The sequence below is a fragment of the Bos taurus genome, chromosome X (assembly GCF_002263795.3).
Source record: "Bos taurus isolate L1 Dominette 01449 registration number 42190680 breed Hereford chromosome X, ARS-UCD2.0, whole genome shotgun sequence".
Classification (NCBI taxonomy): domain Eukaryota; kingdom Metazoa; phylum Chordata; class Mammalia; order Artiodactyla; family Bovidae; genus Bos; species Bos taurus.
This window is the reverse complement of record NC_037357.1, coordinates 76819299-76827042: the sequence shown is the minus strand read 5'-3', so window position 1 is coordinate 76827042 and position 7744 is coordinate 76819299. Positions and strand designations below refer to the sequence as shown.

The 7744-nt window shown below is 45.9% G+C and overlaps 1 pseudogene; it reads right to left on the bottom strand.

Annotated features, from left to right (window-relative positions):
* Positions 1-1796: 1796 nt before the first annotated feature.
* LOC530029 (neurabin-2-like) lies at positions 1797-3943 on the bottom strand (annotated as a pseudogene).
* Between the last annotated feature and the right edge of the window lie 3801 nt (positions 3944-7744).

Below are 7744 nucleotides of genomic sequence, written 5' to 3'. Positions count from 1 at the left end.
GTACACGACTGAGTGACTGAACTGAAGTGACTGATGGATGTGAGAGTTGGACTATAAAGAAAGCTGAGTGGCGAATAATTGATGCTTTTGAAATGGTGTTGGAGAAGATTCTTGAGAGTCCCTTGGAGTTAAAGGAGATCAAACTAGTCAATCCTAAAGGAAATCAACCCTGAATATTCATTGGAAGGACTTATGCTGAAGCTGAAACTCCAATACTTTGGCCACCTGATGTGAAGAACTGACTCACTGGAAAAGACCCTGATACTGGGAAAGATTGAAGGCAGGAGGAGACGGGGACGACAGAGAATGAGATAGTTGGATGGCATCACTGACTCGATGGACATGAGTTTGGGCAAGCTCCAGGAGTTGGTGATGGACAGGGAAGCCTGGGGTGCTGCAGTCCATGGGGTCGCAAAGAGTCAGACATGGCTGAGCTACTGAACTGAACCAAACTGATACACCACGTTTTGTTTATCCATTGATTTGTCAGTGGAAATTTGGGGTGTTCCTACTTTTTGGCCATTGTGAATAATACTGCTATGAACATTGGTGTGCTAATGTCTGAATCTTTGCTTTCAGTCCTTTTGGATATATACCTAGAAGTGAATTTGTTGAATCATATGGTCATTCTATATTTGATTTTCCTAGGAATTGCCATACTGTTTTCCTGCACCACTTTACATCTGCACTACACACAAGGATTCCAATTTCTCTACATCCTCACTAACACTGGTTATTTTCTGTTTTGATTTATTATTTTAAAACAGTATTCATCCTAATTGTTATAAAGTGGTATCTAATTGTGCTTTTGATTTGTACTAATCTAATAATTAGTGATGTTGAGTGTATTTCCGTATGTTTATTGGCCATTAGTGTATCGTCTTTAGAGAAATGTCTAATCAGGTAATTTGCCCTGTGCATTTGTCTTTTAAATTATGTCAGAAAAAGTCAAGATTCAAACCTAAAATACAATACTGACTCATTTCTATTTATATCATACCTTTACCAGTGTTCTTTATCTCTTTGTAGTCTTAGGTTACTATCTGTTTTTTCAGACTGGGTGAAGGTGTGCTAGTGACAATTCTCTTAGCTTTTGCCAAAGAATGTCTGTTTTCTTTTTTGTTGTTGTTTCTCTCTTGGGCCTGCTTTTATGGGGACAACCTAACAGAGGGCACGGGTTATAGAATACTAGGAACAATCCATACATATATATTATACACAGAGAAGCGTTTCTGTAAAGTTGGGCCCCGCCCCCTCCATCTGCTGAGGCTGAGGAGTTAGGTACTGAGTCAGTCAGCTCTTTCAGTGGGTACACGCACATCTGAGGGAAGGAAGAAGGTGCTGAGAAATGCTGATCAATGGCATGATCTATTTACAGGGGATGAGGAAAAGCCAAAATGGAACAAGGGTTATTTTTTCTTTAAAAAAAGAACAAAAACCCAGGCTGAGGCAGGGAAATGGGGAAAAGGTAAAATGAGAGATGGATTCTGAAAGGGAAGGGGACCTGAGAGGGGTCTCACTTCCTTTGGTCGAAGCCCCTTTAAGTTTGGGGTTAAAGTGGGGAAATGGAGTTGATATCACCTAGAAATCAGGCTGCCAGCAGCACAGCTCTGGTCTCCAAAAGATGAAAAATAGTAAAATTTTGTCCTCCAGTCAAAACATTGGAATACTGTGTGTGTGAGTGGGATGAGGCTGAATCTCTGGGATGTCAGTACAAGGCTTCCAAGGTGTGGCCCTGGTAGGGCAGGAAATCTGTCTCTAGGCTGGTAGAGGGCAGGGTGAAGTATTGATGACAGGGGAGGGAGGACAATTGGAGGGGATTAATTATTGTCCAGTGAAGGGATGATTCCTGTTAAGTAGAATTGGAATTATTCAGTTTGCAAGTTTCCTTCCAGTTCCAAGATCTGAAAAATAAGGGAAAGAAGGAGTCAGGCTTAAGCATGGGCATGGACCCTGCCCCTCCTACCCCCCTGGAGGGGACATGACCTTGAGCTCCCAGACAGCAGCATGACTTCTCCTTCTCCCTCCAGAATCCACAGGATGGGTGCTAGAGAGGGGCTGACTTGCTGCTGCCTCCTGCCCCTAGGGCACCCCTGGGCCTACTTTGTCCAGGAGCTTGTCCATCTCCTCCTTCCTTAGCAGCTCTGACTCCTGCAGAACCCAGTGCTATGCTGTCTTCTTTTTCAGGAAATTGGTCTCCTGCTGGTAGTCCTTGATGAGGCACTCAGCCTTGCTGTACTTGTGCTCTTGGGCCTGGTACTGGGCCTGGGCCTCCCGCAGGTGCTCACTCACAGCCTTGCATGGGCCCTGGGCCTCGCCCCCATAGCCCTCCAACTTTTCCATGTGATCCTTTTTCTCCTTCACACTCTGTTCCAGCTGGGCCTTCTTCACCCACCAGTGCCCCTTCTCCTGCTCCAGGCTCTGCAGTTTTCTTTTCAGCTGCTGGATCTGTATCTCAGTCACAGCATGCTAAATCTGGATCTCCTTGAACTTATGCACAGCTTCTCAGACTCCATGTCCACAGGGGACAAGGCATCCTGGTTCTCTGCCAGCTGAACACCTTAATGGTCATGTTGCCACCTGGGAACATGGGGCTCAGCTCCTCAACCTCATCAGTGGCACACTCTCCCATCTCCTTGTTATCCTTCCCCTCCCCATGCTGAGCATATCTCTGCTCCATCATTTTCTGCTGCCGTTGCACCTGTTTCCAGGGTCTGCTAAGTTAGCTGGGCCACCTCACCTAGCTACTCCTGGCCAATCATAAACTGCACACAGACCTTGGTGTTCCAGAGCATGGCGGCTACGAAGCTCTGGGTCACTCCCAACAGATTCATTCCATCCATCTGCATCAAGAGATCGTTCACCTGGATCCTGCTGTCCTGATGGACCACACTGCCATCAGTCACGGTCTTGATGTACATGCCCACCTTCTCCAGGCCCATGTCTGTCCATGCCCCATGCCAACAATGCTGATGCCCAGGCCCTCAGCGTCCTCCCATTCCACAGGATACAGCTCCAACCTCTCCACCTGCTTCTCCAGATGTACTCACCATGGGATCCACGTCCTTGTTGCAATGATGGTCATCCTCGTTGGAGTAGGTGTTGAACACTTGAATGGGCTCCATGCTGAAATGGGTCTTCTGGCTCAGGGCTGGGTCTTTTCCCTCTGAGAGTCCTGGGATCTCCATGCACCTTGATTTGGCTCATAGAGGGGCTTCACTTCTTCCTCATCTTCTTCATTGTCCTCCTCTAGGTTATTGCCCCTGGGAGTCCTCCCCAGTCCCACTGTAGGCACTCACATCCACCAAGTCCTCCTTCTAGGACTCGTACCTCTTTGGGGATCATGTCCTGGCTCAACCATCACCTACCCCTCTCTCAGAAACCACCAGGGTTGCCACCTCCTCCTCAGGGGTTGCCTGGGCCTTCTGCCCCTCTGGCAGGGGCTGGCAGTAGTTTCCAAGGCACAGCCATTCTCCAGGGCTGCATGGGCTGTAACCTCCTCCTGGATCATTTCCGCAGGTGCCACTTGACCGGCCTCCAACTCCTTGCTGTCCTCCACCTCCACAGGCTTAATGAAGCCCCTCCTGGGGCTTGAGAGGCACCAGGCAGGGGCCACTCGGTGCTGCAGGGGCTGCTGTCCTCCAGGGACACACTCCTGGGCTGGGACATTCCCCAGTGGGATGGGCAGTAGCAGAGGAGGCTGAAACACCAGGGACCACCTGCTGACCAGCTTCAAGTTGACCTGGGGAGCCCCCTTGGCCCCTGCCCTGGGCAGCCTGGACCCACAATGGAGGCCAGTCCTTGAGTCAGGCTCAAGGTCTCTATTTGGCTTATTTTTATAATTTTGATATTCTCTATTTGGTGATACATCATTCTCCTGGGTTTCTCTAGTTCTTTGTTTATGGTTTCCTCTAGCTCTTTGAGCACATATAAAACAATTAACTTAAAAATCTGTGTCTAGTAAGTCCAGTGCATGTGCTTTCTCAGTGCTATTAATTTCCTTTTTTTTTTTTTTTTTGTCCCTATGAATGTGACTTTTCTCCCTATGAATGCAGGCTTCCCTGGTGGCTCAGATGGTAAAGAAACTGCCTGCAATGCAGGAAGCCCAGGTTCGATCTCTGGGTCTGGAAGATCCCCTGGAGAAGGAAATGGCTACCCACTCCAGTATTCTTGCCTGGAGAATTCCATGGACAGAAGAGCCTGGCAGGCTACGGTCCATGGGATTGCAAAGGGTCAGACACAACTGAGCATCTAAGACTTTCACTTCCATAAATGTGACCCACTTCATTGTTTCTTTCCATAATTTGTCATTTTTGTTGTTGAATACTGGACATTTTGAATATAATAATGTGGTGACTCTAGAAATGAAAGTATTTCCCTCCTCAGGATTTATTTCCTGCTTCCTGTATATGCTTTGTTGAATGTGGCCTCTGAAGTCTCTGTTCTGTTAGCCTGTGGTCAGCTAGTGATTTAACAGAGATGTCCTTAAACTCTCAGAGTTGAAAGAAGTATAGTAAAAGGAGAAAAGGAAAAATCTACCCTGGTCTTTATAGATTAGTTCTGTGTCAGGACACTCCTTTAATTCTTCAGTTCAGTCGCTCAGTTGTGTCTGACTCTTTGCGACCCCATGAATTGCAGCATGCCAGGCCTCCCTGTCCATCACCAACTCCGGGAGTTCACTCAAACTCATGTCCATCGAGTTGGTGATGCCATCCAGCCATCTCATCCTCTGTCGTCCCCTTCTCCTCCTGCCCCTAATCCCTCCCAGCATCAGAGTCTTTTCCAATGAGTCCACTCTTCGCATGAGGTGGCCAAAGCACTGGAGTTTCAGCGTTAGCATCATTCCTTCCAAAGAAATCCCAGGGCTGATCTCCTTCAGAATGGACTGGTTGGATCTCCTTGCAGTCCAAGGGACTCTCAAGAGTCTTCTCCAACACCACAGTTCAAAAGCATCAATTCTTCGGCACTCAGCTTTCTTCACAGTCCAACTCTCATATCCATACATGACCACTGGAAAAACTATAGCCTTTAATTCTTTGCCAGTCCATTTACAACTCTGGTTTAGTCTTTACTTCCCCCTTGCTATGAGCCTAAAGATCAGTGGGAAGTAAACATTCAGGGCTTTCTCAGGTGTTTTCTGAGATATGACCAGCCCTGGGCATGGGTTGTTGTTGTTCAGTTGCTAAGTTGTGTCCGACTCTTTGTGACCCCATGGACTGCAGCACGCTAGGCTTCCCTGTCCTTCACTATCTCCGTGAGTTTGCTCGAACTCATGTCCATTGAGTTGGTGATGCCATTCAACCATCTGATCCTCTGTTGCCCCCTTCTCCTCCTGCCCTCAATCTTTCCCAGCATCGGGCTCTTTTCCAGTGTGTGGACTGTCTGCATCAGATGGCCAAAGTATTGTAGCTTCAGCTTCAGCATCAGTCCTTCTAATGAATATTCAGGGTTGATTTCCCTTAGGATTGACTGGTTTGATCTCCTTGCAGTCCAAGGGACTCTCAAGTCTTCTCCAACACCACAGTTCAAAAGTGTCGGTTCTTCTTCACTCAGCCTTCTTTATGATCCAACCCTCACATCTGTACATGGCTACTGGAAAAACAATAGCTTTTACTAGTCAGACCTCTGTTGGCAGTGATGTCTCTGCTTTTTAATATGCTGTCTAGGTCTGTTATAGGTTTTCTTCCAAGGAGCAAGAGTCTTTTAATTTTGTGGCTGCAGTCACTGTCCACAGTGATTTTGGAGCCCAAGCAGGTAAAGTCTGTCATTGTTTCTATTTCTCCCCCATTCTATTTGCCACGAAGTGAAGGGATGAAGGGATGCTATGATCTTAGTTTTTGAATGTTGAGTTTTAAGCCAGCTTTTTCATTCTCCTCTTTCACTTTCATTAAGAGGCTGTTTAGTTCCTCTTTGCTTTCTGCCATAAGGGTGGTGTCATCTGCGTATTTGAAGTTATCAATATTTCTCCCAGCAATCTTGATTCCAGCTTGAGCTTCATCCATCCAGCCTGGCATTTGCATGATGTACTCTGCATATAAGTTGAATAAGCAGAGTGACAATATACAGCCTTGACGTACTCCTTTCCCACGTTTGAACCAGTCTGTTGTTCCAGGTCCAGTTCTAACTGATGATTCTTGACCTGCATACAGGTTTCTCGGGGGGCAGGTAAGGTGGTCTGATATTCCCATCTCTTGAAAAAATTTCTACAGATTGTTGTGATTCACACAGTCAAAGACTTAGCCTTATCAATGAAGCAGATGTTTTTTCTGGAATTTGCTTGCTTTTTCTATGATCCGATGGATGCTGGCAATTTGATCTCTAGTTCCTGTGCCTTTTCTCAATCCAGCTTGTGCATCTGGAAGTTCTCGGTTCACATACCATTGAAGCCTGCTGCTGCTACTGCTAAGTTGCTTCAGTCGTGTCAGACTCTGTGTGACCCCATAGACGGTAGCCCACCAGGCTTCTCTGTCCCTGAGATTCTTCAGGCAAGAACCCTGGAGTGGGCTGCCATTTCCTTCTCCAATGCATGAAAGTGAAAAGTGAAAGGGAAGTCGCTCAGTCATGTCCGACTCTTCATGACTCCATGGACTGCAGCCTACCAGGCTCCTCCTTCCATTGGATTTTCCAGGCAAGAGTACTGGAGTGGGGTGCCATTGCCTTCTCCTACTGTTGAAGCCTAGCTTGAAGGATTTTCAAAATTACCTTACTAGCATGTGAAGTGAGCACAATTGCGCAGTAGTTTGAACATTCTTTGGCATTACCTTTCTTTGGGATTAGAATGAAAACTGACCTTTTCCAGTCCTGTGGCCACTGCTGAGTTTTCCAAATTTGCTGGCATATTAAGGGCAGCACTTTCACAACATCATCTTTTAGGATTTGAAATAGCTCAACTGGAATTCCATCACTTCCAATAGCTTTGTTTGTAGTGATACTTCCTAAGACCCACTTGACTTCACACTCCAGGATGTCTGGCTTTAGGTGAGGTGATCATACCATCATGGTTATCCAGGTATTAAGACCTTTTTTTTTTTTCCTTTTTACAGTTCTTCTGTGTATTCAGAAATGGTAATGACAACAGAAGCAGAAGGGCATGGGCATGGCTTTTCACCTCCTCTTATTAAGTGGATGCTTTTGAAGGCCTTGGTTCCCAAAGTTGTTCCCTCCCCCAGCTTTTCCTCCCAGACTTTTAGCATGCATATTTTCTGATGGAATTGTACTCTTTTGCCACAGATAACAACAATTTGTTCACTTACCTTTCAATATTTTCCAGGAATGACCTCTATTTAGCTACTTTTCCAAACTGAGATTAAAAATAAAGGCAATGCCTGCTCTGTTCCTTCCAGAACCAGATACCCACAAGAGGAACACAGGCTGTCATCAAGACAGTCACTGCACCTGGGAGGAGTTTGGAGCAAGGCTAAGTTAAAACTAAAAAGTTCTTCTACCATGTTAAAATGGACTTTTTCCCAATTCGTCATTCACTTGGTTGCTGCAATCCTTTGACTACTTTCCAGAGTTCTGACGAAGTTGATTCAGACAACTTTGCTTAGTTTTTTTTTTTTTGGTGTTTCCAAGAAGTGATAGGTGCTTGAAGCCTCCTACTTTTCCATTTTCACTAACATCTGAAAATCTTTTTTCTTTAATTATTTAATTTATTTTAATTGGAGGATAATTACTTTGCAATATTGTGGTGATTTTTGCCATACATCAACATGAATCAGCCGCTGGTACACATGTGTCCCCC